Genomic DNA, 24212 nt, shown 5'->3' with positions numbered 1-24212 from the left:
AGCTCAAAGGAGACACCAAATCACATAAACAACATAGATGAGCTACTCCTAAATAGCTAAAACGTACTCAACTCAGATGGATACTTCTTAACACCTGTATCAAATAGCTTCAAGACCACATTTATTTTTATCAGACTGTAAAACATTAAAAGTTATTAAATAGTTCTGTGCCTATATTACCTTTTTATTGCTTTTTTATCATTCTTTCTCAGTTGCAGGATATGTATTATACATTGACAACTTTATTAAAATGCAGATTTTAATATATTTAATGTTTCTTTTGTATCCATTGAAAATGATTTGCATATTATTTGAGCATCTGAAGAGTCAAAGGAAAGGAGAAAATATTACAGGAATGATTTAAAATTAATACAGTCAACCCACATGCCTGATATTTAATAAAAAAAATCCCCTCTGCTTTGCCACCGTTATTTTTCCCCCTTGATGTTCATTCTGAACACAGAAATCTTTTAAAGGCTACCATTGAGAGAGACTTGGGTGTTATTCAAAAAAATAATATGAAAGATTACAGGGGAGGAACAGGACAACAGTATAAACAGTGATCTTTTCTCTAATACAGTGCAACCAGATTTCTCCAATAACTATACAATTCAGTTACTGAAAGCTGGCAGCTGGATCATTAAATGTTCAAAACAAACTAACAAACCAACAGCCAGGATCAAGGAAAATGAGAAAGTTTCATGAGGGTCAGATGTGAACAGCATTTTTTTTCTTTTTTAAGTTCAAGAGGTTGCCCACCATTTCTTCCTTTTTGCAAAAGCCACAGCCAGCTGAACTTCCTTAGTTTGGCAGAACCTGCACTGTGAGGTGATCACAGACAAAGCAACTTGTAAAAAGCTGGAAACAGGAAAAATGATAAACTATTATGGTAAAAGCTGAGAGATTTATGAGTAACAAAGAAAAGACAAAACAAGAATGCTAGCCAGAATATAAACTAAACTAGTTATCCATGCTATTACCTAACCTCTGGACAGGGCAAGTTTTTTTTTAACAGGTGCACTCTACAATTTTTGCAGCTTTTGCTCTAAATGTAGACTACAACACTGCAATGATCGCCTTTCTTTCAACCTAAAATTTCTTTAAAAATATTGAAAGAATGCTTGACAGACCACTCTGAAACAAATAGTCCTTTTATTCCTTTCCAGGGGCAGTACTTGGGGTTCTTTTACCTTTTAAAAGCAAAACTGATTACAATAGCACAGAAAAAGACTGGATAAACCTTTTGAAAGGCATCTTTTTCTTAAGGTATTCTTGATGAACAGTAAGTTTCTTAATGTCTTCAGCCTCCTATCAGAAATTTACTACACTAACATGAAAGTTAGAGCTGGCTTATATTATGTAAAGAAATTCTGAGCCTGCTTTCTTTAAGGTAACAAGATTTTACTAGATTATCAACCTCTTGCTTATCCACAGGAAACAGATGAGGATTCATTCCTTTCCTGCATCTAGAAACTGATGACAACACCATCTCCCTATCAATGCCAGATGGCAACCATCTAACTCTGAGAAAACAACCAAACACCATTCCTGGATCTTTGCCCATCGCAACAATGCTTTGCAATACAAGTTGAAAACTGCATGGTTTTTTACCCTCTTGTTCACTTCTTGAAGAGAAGGGTTTCACAAACTACCCATACCCTTCATACACTCACAAATACATATCTGTATATATCTATGTATGAATTTGCACTAATGGTATTTATTTAAATAACAAAAGCAAACTCTAGCCTAAATACCATGTCTTTGAACTGCAAACAAAGGTGTTTGTTTTCTTAAAAAAAAAAAAATCTTACCTTCCAGCTAACGTACTATCATCTGCTAAAATGCTTAACAATGTACTGTAAGCAAAGTTATTCATGGTGATAGATACTAACTAATACTAGACAGCTGAGTTTTTAAATTGTTACATTAATAACTGCAATATACACAGGAGACTTTGATGTAAATCTGTGTACTGCCCTTTCAAATTGCTGGGTTTGATTCTGAAACTAGCAATAATCAAAACAGTGGAAAAACTATATACAGAAAAAAAATCTTAATTCTTGCTACATTTTTAATTTTATTTTAACTGAAAATTTCCAGTCAGCTCTCTTAAGAGGAAAAACCTTTTGTCCTTTAAAATCAAATATATTTCTGACATATGAACAGTGCCGGCAGATAAACAGAAATTTATGTCATGCAACTGAGCAAAGAAAAATAGTCTGCAATGGGCTAGGCTACATATTTTGTAACCAAATTTAATATTAAAATGTATATCCTATGCAAACATGATGTATTATTGTATAAATGTTTAGAGAAATATATAGTAAGTGTTATAAATAGTGTACTATCACTGACACAGTAGTAAATCACTTGCTTTCTGTGGCCACTGCCTGCTCAGTTTTACCTATTATATAATATTCCCTTTGGCTTCTGAATCTCGGTGGGATGTCAGGCTGGCGGCAGGGTCAGGATCAAGCGCTGAGTGTGACCACTGTATAAGCACGGGGAGCCTCTTTTCCCCCACCCAATTCTCCTTGTTTGCTGGGGTTCTCTCCTTTAGCTTTTATACAAGGTAAAAAAAGTGGAGGGGGAATAGTGCTATACTACATCGCAGATCTGGTTCTTACTTTCCAGCTAGCACGTATAAATATTCCTGTATGTCACACTGTTGTTGTTTTTTTTAATCCCAGCCCAAAATGATTCTGCAGAGTAATTGTGCAGGAAGGAAAGGAGCACACCACTTAAAAGCCTAACTTTTGTCCTTTTTACTTGAAATTTGAAAATCTACCCTTTCAGAGCTACAGAAACGTCTATTCCTTCCAGTAACGCATGGGGAATTCCACGTATTGCACCATGTAGGACAACAGGATTTCCCTGAGAACGAGCGTAACAACTGAGCAGACACGTTTCCCGGCTTCCCCTCCCGGGGCGCGGGGTGGCCGCGGGGAGGGCAGTGGCAGGTCAGGCGGGATGCTGCGGAAGGAGGGCCTCTGCACTGCCTTTACACAAAGGTTCCCAAAGTGGGGCAGCTGTGCCAGCAGCAACCCACGAAAGGACTTTTTAAACCTTGCCTGTGCTGTTCACAGAAACGGGTCACTGCAGATTAATTTTGCTATGTGGCTGTCAACCTGAACACTGGGAACATTGTGTTTGATGGCCCATGGCACGCAGCCCGTCTGGGGCTGTCGAAGAATGGACCCTGGGACAGCCATCGGATAAGGAAATCTGGACTCAGAGCACTACTACCTACTGCCACAGCAGGACTCGAACGATAGCATTGCCTGTCCTTACTGTTTCCCCACCCTTCCCCACAAAGATGCTGCATCAGAAAATTAAGGTGCAACTATTAAGAGCATCCATTTCAAAATGACAATAATCCACGGCTTGCTACCCTATGCTACCGCATCCTACATATGCAGGCATTAGGGGAGCGAATATGGCCTTCCAGAGGCCAGGCTATCACAGCCATCGCGGCGGAGCTTGACTGCAGCTCCCCGCAGCTCAGCAGCCAGCTGGGATGTGGCTGCTGCAGCTGCCGGCCCAGGAAGTTAGTTCTCTAGACAGAACTGCCTTTGTGTTTGGGGTGAAGTTTCACTCGCTCTTGGGAGAAAAGACTTCAAATCCCTTTTTGCCAATCACTCTAATAGAAAATACGAACAGTTCGCTGCTGCTCTGCCTACATCCATGTCTATATAAATCTACAGACACCTACCCACTGAGCTATGTCAACATTACAAATACTGATTTTAAATGTTCTGCCAAGCTCTTTTAAAACACTCTGGACCAAATTCATATGCACACATACATGTGCCACTAAAGTCCCCAGGAGCTGTATGCATCTATCTGGGGGCAGAATAGGGCCCCAGGTACTCTAGAGTGTTTATGGAGCTTTAAAATATATTTTCTGTATTGACTTATTTTTCTTCCTTTGGCACTCACTAAGTGCTACTTACTGTAAATGCCTTTTTTGCGTTATGGCAAGTATTCTGAGTTTCAATGTGATGCACTTAACATGTCCATGTAAATTTTTAATTTTTGGAACCAGTCACTTCACACTCACTGACTCTAGGAGAGCTCTAGCACTCACAACCAAAAAATTCGCTGGAAATAGGCTACAAGGCCTAAAAGTCTATTTAAAGATGCAAATGTGTGTGAATAGTTAGTGCAGACGTTTTTCTACACCAACTGTACTTGCTGAGTTTTCACCATTTCCATAAAGCACATTAAAACAAGTGTGTGAACACTCTGAGATGAAAGTACCAAACACTCCTGAGACTTCCAGTGGAAAGTAGAGCTGCCTGACTTTTCTCCAAGCAGACAGGAATGCCCATGATTCAGCAGCCTGAGTAAATAAAAGAGGTCCTTATTTCCTAATTTTGCTGGCTGGCCACACTGCAGCAGCCTCTGTGTTGCTGCCAAAGGGGATGCAAAACTGGAACTACACCCAGCAGCTGAAGGACTGTCTTTGTTAGCCAGCCAGGCCTTCCTGACCATCTTCTGGCAAAAAAACTACCATATCCTGCGAGGAAGACCTCCATCTCAGGCTTGATAGTTCTCTAGTCTGCCTAATAGGACTAAACAACAGATTTTGCCTGGTCTGTGTTGGAGGAGGACAGCTGGAAACTCAGTTAGTAGCAGAGTAACACCTGTTCAGTCATATTTATGGGGAAAGTGCTCACTAACAGAAAAGTGAAGTAATACAGAAGGAGTTATCCCATGAAAGGGGGAGGGAGAAAGGGGGAAGCATCAGAGCACAAAAGCACCTCTGTGGCGTTAGCAGCCAGCCACTCATGTGCCAACCTCAGTAGTTGTGAAGGCTTAAAAGCGATCTTATTCCTAGTGCTGCTGACTGAATTAACAGTACTGCTTCAGAAAAACGTTGTTTAGTCACCGGGAAGGTTTATGACATATGCACACTTTGGCTGGAATATGCTTCAGGGCACTTGCTTTATCATACTATATTTCTGTATAAGATTTAAACACCACAAGTTTTTTTCTGTCACTATACAAATGGCCACATTCCTAAAGAAAATGTCAGAAAACCTTTATGTGACATAAGATATACTGCTCCTCTGATAGAACAGAGTTTACAAATATGAACAAATTAATATTCTTAATATCCTACCAACAGCAGTTTTCTATTTTCCCCACTTTGCTACTCAAGTAACTGGGGCACAGAAAAGCTGGAGCAGTTTGCCTCAGGTTACAAATGTAATCTGTACAAAGGAGGAAACAGAACCCAGATCTCCCAGGTCTGAGCCATCCCTGCAAGAAAAATCCTTTCCCTCCCCTGAAACACAGTGCTGCCAGAAAGCTTAAGCTGATGGACCCAACCAAAGAGAAAGCCCAGCAGTCTAGCTGGACAGACACCCCCCTGCTCTGGGTCCTGCTGATACGTTCTTGCTACTTGGGCCAGTTAATGGCAATGGCAGACTGGTCACACAACTCCCCTCCAGGAGCCCATGTGATGTATGGGCAAGTACTATACAGCAAGGCTTCTTTAACTAGGGCAAAATTTATAACAATGGTTATGTAGGAGGAGGATATATATTAACAATGACAAATCAAGTAAACCAAGCAGTAGAACATACACACACCTGATACACACCTTTACATGCATACAGGTTATGAATATGTATGTACATGTATGCATTCTACTTGTTGTGTAGTTATTATTTGTAGTCCAATCACAAGTTAAAGACTGATTCATATTATACCACTATATACACATATATATGCTCATACACACATATTAAAAGGGAGGGACAACACACAAAAATATACAGGCTTGCTAATTTACCAGATGACATACTACATAATAAAATTTAAATTATAAAAAAGGAAAGAATAAATAGCAGATAGGTAGGTCTGTTAACTGAATGGATGATAGACTTCCACAGTTTAAAATCCTTGCATTTTTGTGCAGGTAATTGAGCGGAGTGGTTATTATATATCATATAGTTTACTTGTAATGGCCATTTCAGATTTTAGTGCTGGACACATTTTATATTATTATCAACACTAATTGTCTACAGGGCTACCCTGAAAATGAGATAAGGAACCTTATGGGAATATGCAGGTGTGAACAAATAGTAAATGAAGAGGTTAGATATTACTGAAATAAAACAATATTGTGCTGTGTGTAGTGAATATATCTAAATAACTAGAAAACCAAAGGATAGTGTTTAAGCATTAGCATGATTTCAATGATGTCCTAACATGTGTCACTGAAACAAACTGTGGTTTTGAAGTTCTTAATAGAATTAACAGATAATGCTAACCTTTAAATTTACTTAAAATAAAATGTGCATTATTGCATAATATTCCCCATTTATTTTCAATAGAAATATATGCAATTTTGGAAAACCTGCAACTTTAATACATGCATCACATTTTTTTCACATCAGTGGCCCCATATTAAACTCACTCATTTGTCTCATAACTTATTAAATGGCTTGAAAACTAATACTCTGTAATGGGCATTCAAAAGAGAAATGTGAACTTTAAAAATTATTTATAATTTACAGATGTTTTAAAAGTCTATCAATATTTCAAAACTCCTTTGGGAACACCAATTAAATGCATTAACAGTTAGATTACTGAGGGAAAATCAGACAGGTTCCTGATTAACAGAATTGAGACAGCTGGTAGGGAGGTTTCCCCATTTTATATTTCATAACCAGAAGAAAGGCAGCTCCTAGAAACAAATAAGGCATGCTAATACCTCACAAGAAAAAAATGCTTGCTTTTATAAAACGCCTTTAATGCACAGATAGGTCATTAACGTTCCTGTATTGCTCTCCTAAGGTAACCTAAGTCTCCAGTTTCATTATGTCTTCTTCACAAGACATATGACTATTACATATGTAGAGAGGAGTATAAGTGTTTTCCTTGATTGTTGCTCAAAGTTCATTTGAACAGAAGGAGCCCAATGAATTCCATCTTCCACAACCAAATTAAAGAAAATGTATGCAGTTCACATTCTGCTCCACCTTTCAAATCATACACAAAAAACAATTTCGAACTAGAAGAAAACTGAGCTACCCTCCATTTACTTGAGGAAACCAGTATTTTGTGCCTTGCAAGGCAAAGAGAAAGAATAAGTAATTTTCCACAGTCCTGTACATACAACTAATGACAGTCACCATCCTCAAAGCTTATTATACTGCTTTACATAATTGGGAATCACATGTCACACAATTAATTTACAGGGGTTGTTTAGTTGTGACTATATGAGTACTAAGCGATTCAAATTAGCTCATTTGTCTACTGCTTAAATGTGACAAACACATTTACACTACAGTTCTTCCGCTCTAAGTCGCTGTTTCTTCTAGTAGTTGTTTTTGTTTGTTTGTACAGTATGAGTCAGAGACCACCAGCCTTGCTCCATCTGAAGCTAGGGTAAGAAAAAATCACCCTGAGAATAATTACATTTAGAATCAAGATAATGGGAGGGCAAAAAAAAAAACAAAAAACAAACATTCATATGTTCTACCAAACTTGCACATAATAATGGTCTCCTAAGAATCTGTATATTAACAATCTCATGTACTAAAAGTAGTGATTCAGTCAATCAGTTCTTTGCTAGAAAATAATCATTATAATTTGTTGTGCTGATAATAGCATTTGCACTGCTTATTAAGAACAACAAATGACTATGGGACAACAGTTCAGGTTCCTTACTGGACTCCAGTAACCACACATGCATTCTGCTCTCACTGGGTCATGCTTTCCCTAGGCAACACCATAAATAGGACCAGAAACTGTCTCTCCAATTTTCCCCTGACATGCAGCTCCTTTTGAAAGCTGCACAAGTGTAGAGAAGCCTCAGAGACAGTAAAACTAACCCCTGTAACACAGTTCTAGTCATAAAGGTAACTCTCCAGTAGCACAGCGACATTGAAATGAATCGACTGCTTCTTTCTGTCACAGGTCACAATATTAGGAGTGTGTCTGAAGTCAGAGAAGGTGTACTTCCTTCTCTCTCTCTTTCTGTCCTGAAGTCAAACAGACCAGAGGCTCAGACCCCGAAAGCTGAATGAGACCCTGCTTCCTAGCTGCCTTCTGAGTCTCCATTCCCACACAGACCCAGACCCCACTGGGAGATGGCTGCCAAAACCTCCTTAGCGGGAGGCTCAGGCAAGAGATGGAGCCCCTGAGCAGGATTCATGAACAGAAGCCCATGAGATGGCAAGCACCAGCCTGGGTTCTCACTTGAATATCGCCCTTCTCTCATTTTAAGCTAGAGTTTAATCGTGAAGGTTTGCAGAGATTACGGAGGATGTACCTCACGCTCAGCCATCTTGCCTCTCTTTTATCACATGTGCCTGCCCTTCCCACCTGTGCCTGTAATTCACCCACCCCAATTCATTGCTACATTGCCTCAAGATCAGAACAACAGCAGGATACACTTGGATCGGGCTAAACTAGGACAAAGAAAAAAAGAAAGAAGGCAATGTGTGGGAAACAAAAAGAAAGGGATATAAGGAGAGGAGAAAGAAGAGAGTAAATAATTGCATCTGAAAGGAACCCAGGGAAGGATATCACAGGAGCTTTTATAGGAAATGGAAAGGGAATGAAGATCAAGCAAAAGCAATGCAGCCAGTTAACACTCTCAAAAACATATCAAATGGTGTTACTTTGCAGTGTGCTAGAATTAAATACAGTAAATAAACACAAAACTGCTTATTTCTGAAAATGACAGAGATGTGGTGGCAGTCTTATTTACACAGGTGAAAACTCCTGGACCTAGATCTGCAAAGGGACTTAGGTGTCTTCAGCAGCCTGAGAAGCAAAGAAACTGGGATTCATGAGCCCCAGGGGTAACCAGGAAAAGGTCTGCAACCTCACAGTTGGGAGAGGGCAGTACTGGGCTCTTTATACATTAAAGAACCACTGGATAACAACAAAAATAAACCAAAGTGCAAGTTCCAGGCTGCAAAAATCCCCTGGACTAAAGGAGTGCTCTTCTCAGCAGGTTAATGGTTCCTGCTCAAATGCGCTCCTGCTGGCCCCATGGATATATGCTTTGCTGCGGGGAGCCCAGCTTCCACAGAAAAAGACTTCTGCAGATGCTGAAGGCCCTCTGCTCAGAGGCAGGAAACGCGGCTTTGAAGCCTCTCAGGCTGCTGAGGGAACTGAACCTAGGCCTCATGCCATTTAGTACCCTGACTACACAGCCCCAGTATGTGGCAGACAGGAACGCAGCACTTCCCACTGACAGTGCATGGGACTGCTGTGCCTTGACACTCTCTTGTGCAGCAGGTCGATTAAGGTGTTGCTCCAGAAGGTGATGGGTATCCAGATGCTCATGCTAGGCTGGTTTGCATGGACTGCCAAACCACAGATACCTGAGAAACTTTTGATTAAAACAAGAGGTGCCTAATGAGGTGGGGTGAACCCAGAGAGGTAGGTTTGGAATAACCATTTATATTTAGCTTCTTAAGGTCCACCTACATCCCATTTTAGGCTCCTCCTTTTAGATTTGGCTGTTAGTGCAGATGTGCTCCACAGGTGTTAAAAATGACATCCCCAAGCAAAAGTAACCTTGGTTTTTAAACTAGATCAGAGCTCAAAATGGGACACAAATGCTTATGCTCAGGCTAGTGCAGTGCAGTCACACTGGGAGCAGTGTGTCTCAGGTACCTTTTCACTGTAGTCAAAATGCAGTGCAAGACAAAACAATCCTTTCTCCCTGATTCTCGTTTTTCCCAGGTTACTTGAATGGGAAACTCATGTGGATGCCTATCCCATGGGATACACACAGGTAGGCTTCTACTAATTTACAGGTGCTCCAGCCTGTAAATGGGACCCAATGAACTTCACAGTTCAAAATGGCCAGAAGACCAAATGCCACTGTGAAACTGTCACATGTAAATACACCTACTACCTGTCCTCATATCTTCCAGGACATCTGTCCAACCATGTGGAATTTTGCAAGGAAAGAGTTGCAGTTTGAGCATTTTTCACATTTAAAATATATATGCTTCCTTCAGCCTTTAATATTACACAGGTTTATTTGGATGATTTAATTATAAAAGAGAGGGGCATATTCTTTGCAAAAAGCAGCATTTTCCTTCTCTTCTTTATAATTTCCATTCACCAAAGCCTTCTGAAACTCATGATTAACTGTCTGAAATAGAGGCCTCTCCAGAAATATAGAGAACTCTGCTTTGTTAAAGCCTATATCTAAAACAACCCTTTGTAGCTTCCTCAGCATAGAATGGAAGCCTGGTGTGAAATACAGTAAATTAAGCCTTCTGCTGTCAGGGCTGGAAATAAGAGTAGAACAGAATAGCTGCTGGATTTGAAATGATTTTTTTTTTTTTTTTTGGCTTCATTTACATCCTGTCTAAGGTCTTCAGAGCAGCTCAAGGTGTCTTATCTCTGGCTACCAGGGGGTATTTTGCAGTCAAAGCAGTTAACGTACTTTCTCTCTCTCTCTTTTTTAAGGCCATCTTATCTTATCAGACAGATCTCTTCAGGCTGAGGAGAACCCATACTTATCAGAAGCTGTACACTATATTGACAGCTCAGTGCTGCTAGGGACAAATGAAAGCTTAGGGTAGAGAAAGATCAGTTAACCTGTTCCACTCTCAGTTTAAACTAATCTTTGGTTTGTCTAACTTCAGGAAACATTGCATGTCTTTTCTCTGTTTACTTGGACAACAGAGGCGCACGATCACATCGTCAGTCGCTAAATCTGGTGCACAGGTACACAAGCAGCCACTGCAATAATAGCAAGGCAGTTTGCCTGTTGACTGGCAAGTGTTAGCAGTGAGTTGCTGACCTCCAGCAACTCCTTCTCCGGGTGACCTTGCGGGCGGCAGACTTGTGGGAGCACCTGAGCACTGCTGGGATTGCGCAGTGAAGAAAAGAGGGTTGCACACACTTGCGATTAGTAAATCAGCCTTCCCCAGGGCAAGGGGAAGTGTGCATGTTGAGGGCCAGAGGGAAAATAATCCTGTGAATCCTATAAATTGAAGCAATGAGACTGAAGGTGAGCCTAAGAGCATCCTGAAAGCCTGTTTTGGCATCATAAAATAAGGTGAAGAAGCTGTTTATTTGGACCTGTCCTCCATATCCCACTGCAGTAAACTTTACAACATGACACTATTAGGAACTAAGAGCAGCCAGCCCTGTTCACCGATATCTCCAGGAAATACACAAGCCAGCATTCTCACTTACCACTAAAATGATATAAATGGCAAGATTTCTCTAGTCCTCTCCTTGATGTCAAGAGCAGCAAAGCAGGTCTAAAAAGTTACAGCTGCTGATACTATCAGTATAAATCATTCACCGCAATTTCAGAAGAAAAAACATGTAAGTGAACAGTCATTAAGCCTGTCCCATTCCATACTTTTTATGCTTATTTTTCCTCTCTCCCTTTTGCATCCCAACACTTCACACTTTTATATTAGTGATAACCCTAGACTTTCCCTGCAGAGAAGGTTCACTATTAATTGTCCATTATCTTGGTGTGTCAGCACAAAGGATAGGGGAAGAAATTCTCATCCAATTGGTTTCACCTCCCTCTCCTGAGAGTGATGCCCTTGTCAGGGCATTAAAGACATGAAAACCTGCCACTTATCAGAATTGTATTTGAATCGAACTACTGTCCTTGAAAACAGTAGAGACCAGATACCATCAAAATAAGCCACATTGGCAGCTCCAGTTCTCTGTGACTTAAACAACCTTTTATTAAGCTCATATATAAATCTGTGATGGCACATGATAAGTAACATTATAGCTGTGGCTTAAAATGAGAAAAAAACATGTGCTCTTTAATTTTATAATATAAAAATGTGCATTTTATAAGTAATAATTGCCAGAATGAAGAAAAGTTGGCCAGGCAGATATTTAGCTCCTGTGTTAAGTTTCTAGATAACATATTAGCATTTGGTATAGTAGTACGTGCAGGTTCTTTGAAAAGAGATGGTAGCAGAAGGAAGAAGATATATATGACATTTTTTATGAAACAGTTTGGAAGATTTCAACAGCTTAAATAAGCATGAGGAGGCATGTGAATGTAAACTCATTGCTGAACCAAATCGTAAAATTTTTTAATTACTGCACACCACCAATTCTTAACAAAACATAATTCGAGCCTATTAAAATGCTGAATTTGCTTGCTAGAATGAAACAATATTTCAAAGAGGTCTTTAGTATTTCTATTAATCTGTTCCGAAACAAAAGAGAGAACCTAAGATATACCCACAACTGCAGAGCTGAATCTGTTCTTTTTTGGACAATCTGAATGACTCTCCTTGCTTTTCATAATTTGAAGTCACAACGAGGAGGGGAAAAAAAGAAAAAGAAGTTACGCTTTGCTTTTAACAAGTAAACAAGTGTACAAATTAATTCAGAGAGCTGTAATTTTGAAAATTTTCTATGTTTAATGTGCACTGCAGTTAAACTACTTTTTCTGTACAAATTAATTTACTGCATCAGTGATCGATGTTTATGTTTAGGCAATTTTATTTCTCAGTATGGTAAAATTAGACCTAATAGTTGCAACCTGTTATGTCCAATCTGTCACTGAAATTCAAATTGCCTTTTTCCTATTATTCAAGGAGCAATTTGGAGGAATTAAAGCCATCTAAAACCAGAAGACAAACAATTCTCTGTAAGGACTCAATAGCCTGTGTCATCAACCTGCTCTAGAAACTGGTGATCTTTCCTAGGCAGAATCATTGCTATCTTTTCCTTACGTTTGAAAAGTTCCAATTCTGCAGAGCCACAAAAGGCACAAATGTTTGAAAACAGCAGAGCATTTCACTCCTTGAAGAGAATGCAAAATCAGTATATGCTTTGAATGAGTGGAAATATCATTAACTGATAACAAAAACTCCCTTCTCCATATTCCGTAATTGTTGATGTTCCCAAGTTTTCAATTAGCCATCCACATATCTACAAAAAATAGATATTTTCTTCGTCTGGCAAAAGTTAAGTTATTGTCATCTTGTTCTCATCAGTGAAGCACTCAACTGTCACAGACAATTATTACTTATCACTTCCAGTACTGAAATATATGGATCGAACTTTGTTTACTACCCTTTGCCTTATTTTTCTTGCTTCAGTGGTATAGTTGTCCTATACATACCAGGTTATTCATTTTAATCCCTGAGACAGCTTCTGGCACTGCCTTCTAGTTGCTCTATGGGGCTTCTTGGGGCTTATCCTGTCTTTCAATCTATTCTACTCATTTTGATAATGTTTCAGTTTCTGTATGGGATGTTGTCTGGTTTCTTTGTATTCATTTACATGTTCTGCACTTAAAAATCTAACAATAATTGTCCTCACAATTAAAAAACAATTACCCCCTTTCCTTTTTTCCCCCTTGCTTCTTCTGCCTTTATTTTTCTGTGTGTGTTTGTGTGTGGAAAGGAGAGATTCATTTTTCTCACACATACAGAAGGAATACTTTAGGTTCTGAATACCGGGCTGTATACAAGCTTTTGGTCTTGCTGGAGATGGATGAAACAGGAACAGCAAGATGAGAGATAATGCTGGTTTTGAGAAGAGTTTGCATCTTTCCCAGTCATTTTGTTTTACATTCTATCTTTTATCACTTTTAAAATTCCAAGTAGGCTCATTCCTTTGCAAGATTGTTCACATCATCAAGTTGATTAATAATTTTGCTACTAGGCTGTACTGATTAATGTGGATTAGTGAAGTGATTAATAATTTTACTGTTTTGCAGGACGAGGCTGCCCTAAATGTCTCGGGTTTTGATAATATTTTACAATTGGAACTTCCTTAGATGGATGATATGTAACTTCCTGGATTCCCAATACTCGGCAAAGTGGCATGGCCTTACCCCGAGTTCACTCTTCTGTTTTAGTGCCCATAAACAATTTTCAGATGACAATATTTGAACTAAGACCCTTGCTTCTTGCACAGTACTTTGCTGCTACTTCCTCTTCCTCCTGTTTGTTTCGTTCCCCTGTTTGATGTTATCAGACTTATCTTCATCTGAGGTAAAGCATGCCTTTTTGCTGACTCTTACACAGTTTCTAAAACACAGACCTGAACTTTTGTTAATCCCTTGGTAGCCAGCATAACACAAATAACAACATAATCTACATGGGCTCAGGCATGTATGTAAGAGTTAAATCAATTGATTTGGGACGGATAGTGGGCATTTTATTCCTAGCATTTGGCAATAGAAGCACAGCCCATTGTATTCCACGATTACATTTACACACTTCCTCATGAAGTGGTCCGTGAACCAAATCACTATTTATCATCTATTGTACAAGATTTCCTGACTGGGCTCATGTTTTGACTTCTGTTTTGCTGATCCCGGACTTCACAGTATTGTCAGTCTCCAGAGGAGCATATAAAAGCATGATCTATTTCTAAGATTGAATAGCGGGTTCTGTGTTAGGTAATGCAATGGCCGTTAGGCTGTACTTTCTTGCTAATTACAGTGGAAGTTTTCTTTTAAAGAAAACATGGCATTGCAAACGGCATGGAATCAGCTTTCTTTCTAATTGGAGCTTTCTTTCTAATTCTCCCAGTACTAGGTTTCACCATAAACACACTCTTCTATATTTGAATATTGGATTTAACCCTCTTAGACAAAATAAGACTTGACACAATTATATATTTATTTGATCTTTTCTAAAGCACCAATTGCAAGCCAAGTAACATAAAGAGCCAAATGCAAAACAGTAAAAGTAGAAAGCAAAATCTAATAGCATGTTACAATATGCTATACACACAGAATTCAAAAGGGACCTGCCAGCCCCAAAAGATTCAATTCCTGACTAGTTAGAGGAAAGAGAAAAACAAAAGGGTAGCAGATGCAAAAACAAAGGTAGGGAGCCCATAAAACAGTCATGGATAGGCCAACTGAAATAAACAGGGCTTGCAGCTTGCCTTAGAGGCAGCCAGCAAGCGGCTCTGGCAGGGAGTTCCACAACCGAGGACAAGAAAGACTTGCCTTCGGCCCGCGCCTGGCTCAGCCTGGGGAGCAAAAGCTGCCTGTGTCCAACTGAGAGCAACTGCCAGACAGGGACATGGAGTGCAAGGCTGTTGCCCAAGAACTTGGGGATTAAAATTTGAGCAGCTACATGCATTGGGCTATACTTTTTAATATATCAGCTTTCCATCCCAAAGAGCCTCCAGATCAATTTCAAAGGAAACAATTAGGAGCATATTACAGTAGTCTAGCCTAGATGACTGCAGTGCAGTCTATGTCCAAGGCAAATAAGCAAACTATTCAAGAAAGCTGGAAATTCATCACTGAGGGGGTAGAACTAGGTCCCTTCTTGCTGGAGGAGGAACATATGACACTGGTCAATAACACTCGTGATCTGTATCCTGTACTGGCCTGAAAATGTGTCTCTCCACATGCCAGAAAACTTCCTGTCTGTCTTTATTTCATGACCACCAAGCAGGCAGAGTCTCTCAATGCATATAATCTAAGTGCTTTCCTCTATTTTCCTTGGTATTGTACGTGTTGGGCTATAACCCACAACAACATCTAAAACATGTCTGCTTGCAAAATAACACTACATGCCTGCAAACACAGTGCAGACCTTCTGTAAGCAAGCACAATTCATAGCAGACCAAATGAAAAAAATCACATATTGCAATGTCTCCAGCTAGTTAATGAAATTGCAACCTGTAACTCCCCTGATCTTTCTCTAATGTCCCACATAAAGACAGAGAAGAAAAGGAGATATAATAGAGCTCTTATAACGGCAGACTCCCATGTGGAGAAAAGCAAATACTCATCTTGGAACAAGGGATTACTCATCTGTCAAGAAGGTCCAACCATTTAATTGCTCTAGGCTGGATGCCAGTTTGGGGGCACTTCTTTGGGCCAAGCTTCAGGGTCATGGGGCAGAAGCCTTAACCTCCAAGGTGGACACAATGGCAGCAGGGGAGTGAGGGGAGCACTAGGAGGCACCCTGACCATCAGGAGGAACCCATAACAGCTGTGCCTGCTGAGCTACAGTCCCAACAGAGGGTTACTTCAAAAAGTTGGTAATCCAGGCAGAATCATGCTGTGGACTGGATCTGGCTTGCAGGACATCTTTTGGACCACTCTGTACCAACTCCAAAGCAAAAGCTCTTCTTTGACTTTACCATGGCACAAAAAGGCATTTTTATGGCTTTTTATGTCATGGGTATAAACCCATGGGCATAAACCCAATCAAAACAATCTGAAACGCAATCAAGACAATTTGTTTTTTTATTCCCTCTGATCCTAACACAGTTGCAAAGGAGACTGATAACTTTATGGTGTGATCTTGATCTTCCTGGCAAAAAGAAATATGAACAACATCAAAACAAACAACTGCTGACTTTGTATCAATGTGCAAGTGGTCCACACTAACCAGGCAGCCTGTAACAGGAAACATTTCCAGGAATTTTACATGTGTTTTTATTACAGCAGAATCTGTTTTCTCGGGTTTATTCGGTCATGAGCTTGGATTTTAGAATGCAGTTGTACAATACCGTGCCTGCTATTTAGAGAGTGGGACAGCTGAGGAAAGGTTGTACTCTTCCTGAATTTGCTGCCTAAATAACTTGGCTTTTGTTTCTTGGCTCTAATGTCTGCTACTTTAGTTCAGGATTACCATCCCCACATTGGACCACTTTATTTTCACAGAAAACTTCCAGATCTCTGTCTTTGCTTGATACAAACTTACTGCCTCTGAACTATTTTAATTTTCTGACTTTCCTCAAAAGTAAAAATGTGTTCCATGAAATAGTTTGCATCACCTCAAATTATTTCATTTGAGGTAAAAAGAAGCTTTGACCCTGATTTAGCTTTATCGTGAGCTCCTACTCATATTCAGTGAAGAATTTAACACTAGCTGATTAATTTCAGAGTGCTCAACTAGATTCCTCCCTTTCCCCATGTATTTAATTTGCTTACCCAAAAGCTAATATTCTGTGTGTGGTAGGCATAATATACTTGTGATGCACTGAACACACTGAGAGCACTTTTAGCAAGTCATTTACGTCAATGAAACATTAGCAGACGTACACAACAGATACAGAGGAGGACTAGCAGAAAAAGAATTGGCCAACCTTTTGAACACTAGGCTGTTTCATTTGACTTACAGTGTTACCAAAGTACTGTAGTATACTCAAATCCACAGACTCAGAATAAAATCCTGGCCCCGCTGAAGCCAATGGAATTTTTCTATTAACATTAATGGGACCAGTATTTTAGCTTTTGGTCTGGATCTGGTTAGATGTAGGTTTTAAGAAAATCAAACTTATTGCCTGGGAGTCCAGTGGTAATATTCAAAACAAATGAGCTATATTACTTGGGTTCATGAGGAAAATACAAAACTAAAATTATGATAACTTTTCAAGGTTTATTAACTCAAGTCCCATAGCCTCGAGGGGCTATCTCCATCTGCCCTATTTATATGCTACCATGACAGTTCCTGCTCTTTGCTAAGTTATGTTAGAAAAAGTCTTTGTATCCTAGGAATGCCTTTAACTTGCCACAGATCAGTATTTTCATCCAAAGCACACTGTGATTTTAGTTTGCACCAATAACTGTCTTTATGGATTTTTTTTTTAACCAAATGTGAATGCTTAACCGCTAACTTCCCTATACAAAAAGCATTTTGAAGTGACTATTCGGAAAGCTAGCGTATATATGAAAAATAATGTATACACTTATACACTATACATATAAAAACAAATAAAGGGATATTCAAAAGGAACGATTTACCCTCTTCCACAAATCTCCTCAAAGACCCTGGAATGTAAATAACTTCTTTAACTAATTTCAGGTAAAAAATAAACAAACCCATATTTCTCAGGTCACTCTTCCAGAAAAGCCTGTAAGGTTAATGGAGCCAGGGTGTGCAGATGAGTTCCAAAAGTGAGAGTCCCTTGTGGAAAACTCCCTGCTCCTAGCTCCTTCCCCATCAGCTGCCTAGCTGGAGGCATCTTTCAGACTACAACTGAAGCACCACTGCACTGAAAGTGGTGGTCTCTCAGCTGGCTCAGCAGTATGATATAGGAAATACAGATGTTAAAACAAATGACACCAAAGGCCTAACTGTATCTATCCCGCAATTCAGCTAAAACAGGCTCAATGGTGGCTCACTAACTAGATGGATGTCATGTCACAGTGTGTTCAGGTGTAGGCAGAGCAACTTCTCAAACCACAGTTAATGGCCCTGTCACAAGTCCGAAAAGTATTTGCAGATGGTCCATAAAAAGCTACTTGATCATATGGCATGGCTCTTCATTTCCAGATGTAACTGCCTTGAAGGCTAACCAACATGCATTGTTTTGCTAATCCTACATTTCCTTATTAAGAGTTGCCACAAGAATTTATGGAGTCATGAAAGGGAGATAGATGCCTTGCAAAATGATTAAAATGATTCTTGTGTACTCTCTGCTTTAAATACTTAGTAGAGTTTTGCTTTATGGCTGACTCCAGAAAAATTTCAGATGTATCTCTATAGTTTCTCTCATTTTCTTGCCATTGCTCTACCGGATGACTAAAAATGCTCAGCGCCAAGCGGTAAGCATTGGTCAAGTTTTCAACACTAAATATTGAAAATTTCCTGTGCTCCTAACCATTTTTGGCAAGAATTAACTTGCCCTCTTCTACTGAAAAACGTGCTGATCTATTATTTGAGTCATATTATCACTGTCTTTCTTGGAAAGAGACTTTCAATTGTTCAGAATTTGCCCTTTTATGGATTATTAACAATGCAATTGTGACTTCCTGAAATTAATACACTAATACTTTGCTTTTTGGCCCTCCCAATCAATTTCTAACTAGGAACCAATTTGTCTGAAACGCTGCTGACAACAGTTCTATTTTCTCCACCAAATTATGTACTTGCATAGTTAAGTACTCCATTTAAAAAAACAAAACCCTCAAAACTTTACTGGCTTTCACTCAGTCATCACACTGACTTCCTATGTTATGCAGCGGTTTCTCTTTTAGGGCTTTACAAAGTTTTTGCTCAATTTACTTGTCGGATTTGTTGATCCTTCCTAAAATTTAAGATGCAAGATTATTCCTGCGAAAGACATGTCTCTGACAGGCATTCTGCTCCTCTTCAGAAGGTTTTGCTCTTGCATTTTGGAGAGATGTGGCCTAATTCTTGATTTTACCTTACATCAGTCTTATATCAGTGTAAATTCATTGACTCCACTGTGTTACTTTTGTTAGACATCAGTATGAGACCAGTGAGATCAGATTAGGCACACAAAGACTGCTTTTATTTAAGAGCTGCCTGAAAAGCTACCAGTTTTTAAAGACGTGTGGTTCTTGTAAAAATGGCTGCTGAGCCCTTTGGAATGTAACTAACATTTTATCAATCTATTTTTGTTAACCATTACAATAATAATTATTATTAATATTATGGCAATGAGAACTAGACAAAGGCATTATATAGGTTTGGCTTTTCTTTCCTCATTTCCATTTACAACTGCCAAACTGCCCGCTCTGTTTCTTATGTAAAATTGCAGATGTCTTCTTATTAATCAAGATTCTAATACATTCCAGATGAATAAACAACTTCAGCACTGCAGCACGTACCTCACTCCTTAAACCCAGGATTTATTAGAGCAGCCTGTTCCAAGATCTCTTAACTTAAAAAAGATGGTTTATTGTTCCTTGCTTCTACAGCAGGGGCCTAATAAATGCACTGAAACTATGTCTTTGTCCCTTTGCAATACAGTATTCAGAGAGATTTCCAAACTGACACCGTAACATTATCCAAGTCCTTTGAAACTGTAAGTAGTTGCTCAAACTCCATCATCCAAATACAGAAAACTTCATAGGGAATCACGACCAAGGCAATACTTCAGTGACGACATTACAATGGTGGATGTCCCAGAATCCCTTGTAAAATGCTATAGCACATTTAACAATATTCACTAAAGTCCAAAGTGTCATCTTAAAGTACAGGGATTCAATTTCTTTTTTCAAATGCCCATTAGTAAGAAGGAGAGCCTATAGCATGCTTTTTTCCTCACATAATAATAAAAAAAACAGTTTAAGGAAACCATCTAGCTGTATAAAATGAATTCACTCATATTATGATCTACATGTCCCCAGGATTGCGCTGCAAATTTAGCCTGTAAACCCCCAGCTAATCAAAACTGGTTTAAATATTTCTATTTAAATTTAAATTTTTCTACAGCCTAAACTACTCTGTGTACTTTAATTTACACTCCCTACATTGGAGCAAAACAGGTCTTTTCTTTGTTATCATGCAGAAAAAGGACAAGGAAATAACGATTTGGGTTTATATGCATATATTAACTCTTCGATTGCTAATTTTTAAATTATTATTTCATAATATTGGCACCCTCCTTAGAACTTTCAGATTACTAATGTGCTGGCTAATACTGGACTCCTAAGGGTGGTTCTATTAATAAGACGTATGTATATAGAAAACTAGCAAAAAAAAAAAGGTTATAATATTAGCATACCTTACTCATTTTTAATTAAAGAATTAAAAAGCCTGGTCTTTGGGGGGTTTGGGAAAATAGTGTAGCCAAATGAGACCAATTAACTTCATTAGCTTCTGCAAATACCTACTTTTCCAGCACATTTCTATTTTTCCTTCTGCTTCACAACTACAGATGTCTACAAATTAGCATTTTGTTTATAATTTAAAGTTCCAATTCATAGAAATTATGCATGTATTGCATAATGTTTTCTGTATTTATTCAAAAATAAATATTATATGTCATTCATTCTTCACTCTAATTTTTCCTCTGAATGAAAAAGCACACAGGTTTCGATTACAAAAAACAACAACAACAACAAAAAATCCCAAAACCCAAATCAGAGTTGAAAGTACAAAACAAGAAAAATCCTACTACAGTGAGATCTGTTGAAAGATTTAAAAATTACAGTTGCAAAAACTTAGAACAAAGAATATGAAAACAGTGTCATTAAAATGCGCTATTGCTACTACTGAATTGCAGAAACATTTTCTTGAACCATTTATTATAGGCTAGCAATCTGACAAGTCTTATCTCACACAGCATCACTTTTGCTCATTTTGTTCTCAACCATTCACTTTCATTTACAGCATGGACCACCAAATCTCTAGCACCTTTCACTTAAGAAGAGTTTAGTAACGGTTAGTAATGTTAATATCAAGAGTGAACTGATTATTACAGTCATTTAGTACAGTCAAGAAAATACATTTACAACTTTGATATCAGCTAAAAATGCTAATTTACCTCAGCCTCATCATCATTACCTACTTTATTTATGATTATAGAGCAGCTTCAGGTGTGCACAGTTTTAAGAAAGTGGACAATGAAACCTTCTCTAATGAGTCATATTATAAAAACAGTCTTATAAAAAACAGAGATTTTTATGGGTTGGAGGAAAGGAATGATTAGAAATATTTGACATATCCAGAGAGAAATAGGCACACTCTCCTGGTTTACTTCTCATCTGACAGAGTCAACAATCACAGTACAGAAAGGCACCTCGCTATATGCAGAACACAAAAGAAGAAGGAAATGTTAAAGGGACATTTTAAATTCAAATCACAAATTTGTGATGTAACTCATGATATGTGCCATTTAGTTTTTTCATTTTGGCTATAAAACCATTTTGTATATAGTTACTAAACTGTGATCCTCTAGGTGAGACACAGCCAGGGAAATGACAATGTGCAGAGCAGTGCCATTGATATTTTATGCTATGGGATGCAGAAAAGACAAACAGTCAATGACTGCTACCCATTGTCTTCTATTTTTAAAATGTTTTGAGAAAAGTGGCATACATCTTAGCCATTTCAATTACATGTAAAGCTTAAAGGAGCACCTTCTGAATATCTCCAAAGATGGAGACTCCACAACCTCTCTGGGCAAAAAAACCCTGACTCTGGGTGCTGCCCAGATTGGGCCATTTGTTTCTCCACCTGATAGTAACGCTGTGAGTGAAACACAAGAGGCCTGAGCTCAGTTCCTCGCTCAGCCACAGACTTTTTGCACATCTCTGTACAACATGGACTGTAACGCTTTCTCTCTTAACTAGAACACTGGTAGATTAAATGTGCCTGTGAAGAACTTCCACAAAAGGCCCACAAAATATCTGGATTGGTAGGGTAAAATTGAATGTGGCTAACTATAGCCATGAAAAAGTTAACTGCCAAAGCTAAGCAAATTGTCTAGGCTCCCGGTACAGTCAATGGAGATAGATACAGGCACTCCATGGGGCACTACATCTCTGTTCTTTTAGGATGGGTTCTCTGGAAGTGTCTGGCTCCAAAGTTAGTGGAACTCAGTCTCACCTGAAATTATACCTTTTCAATTTTATTTCCTATCTTTCACTCTCTCCAGAATATCTACTTTTTCAGTTATGTCTGCCAAAACCAGACAGCAGGCAGTCTGGTCATTATCTCTCTTTAACTGAAGCACAGAAAGCAGCAGACTATCCAGGCAGAACAGGGATAGCTGGTGTGACCATATACAACCAACTAGACCCTGCTGCACTGCTGATCAGTGAGGGTGTTTTCATTTCTCTCAGACATGAAATTTACAGTTCTGCTTTAAAATTACTTGAGCAAGTCACTCTACCTATTTGCTCAGAATACACACAGGATAAAGCATACCTATTTCTGGTGTCTATACACCGTCCTATAAAACAAGTTCAAAGCAAAAGCAGAGGAGGTTATTATGGCTCTGTTTACTTCACTGTCATGAAGCTCACTGGAGTTCTTTTCCCTACACAAATGAATAAATACTTTTCCTTCCCTGAACTCTCAGGTCTCTCCATCTAGAGTAAATTTGACATTCACATCATTATCACTGCACTACATTTACATATACTGTCCCAAAAATCAAACTGCCGGATCCAAACCAAAGACGTGTCCTACTATGTGCTTCTTATCAAACCTTAAATTAAACAGAAGATTGCAATCTTCTTCATGTTTAGAAAGGATAAGCAAGAGTTCCCAAACACTAAATCTTCTGCATGCCTCTGATTTACTTTTTAACCCTTGCAATGTCCAGAACCTGAACTGCATAGGTGTTGACCTTGCTGTTTGGAGAAACGTGCTTCCTCTTTCCCAACTGCAGAAGACACAAAGCAAAGCCACTGCAGAACAGGCTAAATCAGAAGCCAGTCCTCTCCATTCAGGACACTGAAAAAGCTTGCATTTAACTAACTCAGACATAACTTTGTGATTTTCTTTGGCAAAAGGACTCCAGACTATTCAGCCAGTCATCAAAACGTGTATTCAGCGTAACCACCAGGACACCTGAGCAGCCTGAGAATAAACTACAGGAAGTGGAGCTGCCTGGAAGGGATAATTTTGGCATTACAGAATACCTAGAAAAAGATTATTAAAACTTGCACCTTGTGATTGAGAATAGAAATTCTGTTACTGTCCTCCAAAAAAACTCCCAAATTCTTTTAAACAAAGGAACAAATACATCTTTGCACACTCATGCCCCATAAGAGCTACACAGACACCCAACTCTGTTATCATCCTCCTTTTTGAAACGAGTATGCAAATGCATTGACTAGTACACTGGCCAGGCCACTTAGCTTACTTCTTAACTTTTAAGTTTTGTGATAGGTTATTAAAATTCAAGATGAAAATATTGCAAGTGATAAATACTTATACAAGCTATCCGAAGATAAAAAAATGATTTTAAGTAATGCTGCTGATAATAAAACAGCATGAACTCTGTGTTTATGATCTTCTGTATACAGGTCAATGCATTTATTGTTTGTCTGATTTGTGTGGATGCTACAGTAACAAAAGATGAATACAGAAAAGAGATGAAGACTAGGGAGGTGGGTGGGTCATAAGTGGAAGTCTAGAAGTTATTGGAAAGCAGATACAAGCACACTGGTAAATACCTCTTTTCCCCATAGACATTTCACAGGTGGGATTTAGATGGATTCTTATTCAATGAACTTTTAACTACTGTCTTCCCACAGCAGCAATAAGATGGAGGTACAGTAGGAATGCCAAATCAGACCTCTCCCAAATGGATCTGTTCCACCTACTCTTTAATGCCTCTTCTTTCCTCACGTACTCCTCTGTATTTCCTATTTTCTCCTCAAAGCAAATTCACCCTTCTTTTTCCAAATTTGGCTTTAGAAGAGAAAGAAATTAAGAGAATTACAAACTACAATATTAAAAGGTAAAATATATAGTGTAAACAGTCATTTGTCTCTAGAATATTTAGGAAAGAATATAATGCATACGCAAATCAAGACATAT

The 24212-nt window shown here is 38.7% G+C and overlaps 1 protein-coding gene across 5 annotated transcripts in view; it reads right to left on the bottom strand.

Moving 5' to 3' along the window:
- ZNF521 (zinc finger protein 521) overlaps window positions 1-24212 on the bottom strand; it is a 233195-nt gene that overhangs the window by 139851 nt on the left and 69132 nt on the right. The window lies entirely within an intron of this gene.

This window comes from Apteryx mantelli, chromosome 2, assembly GCF_036417845.1.
Source record: "Apteryx mantelli isolate bAptMan1 chromosome 2, bAptMan1.hap1, whole genome shotgun sequence".
NCBI lineage: Eukaryota > Metazoa > Chordata > Aves > Apterygiformes > Apterygidae > Apteryx > Apteryx mantelli.
Note: the sequence above shows the minus strand (reverse complement) of the source record. Positions and strands in the feature narration are given on the sequence as shown.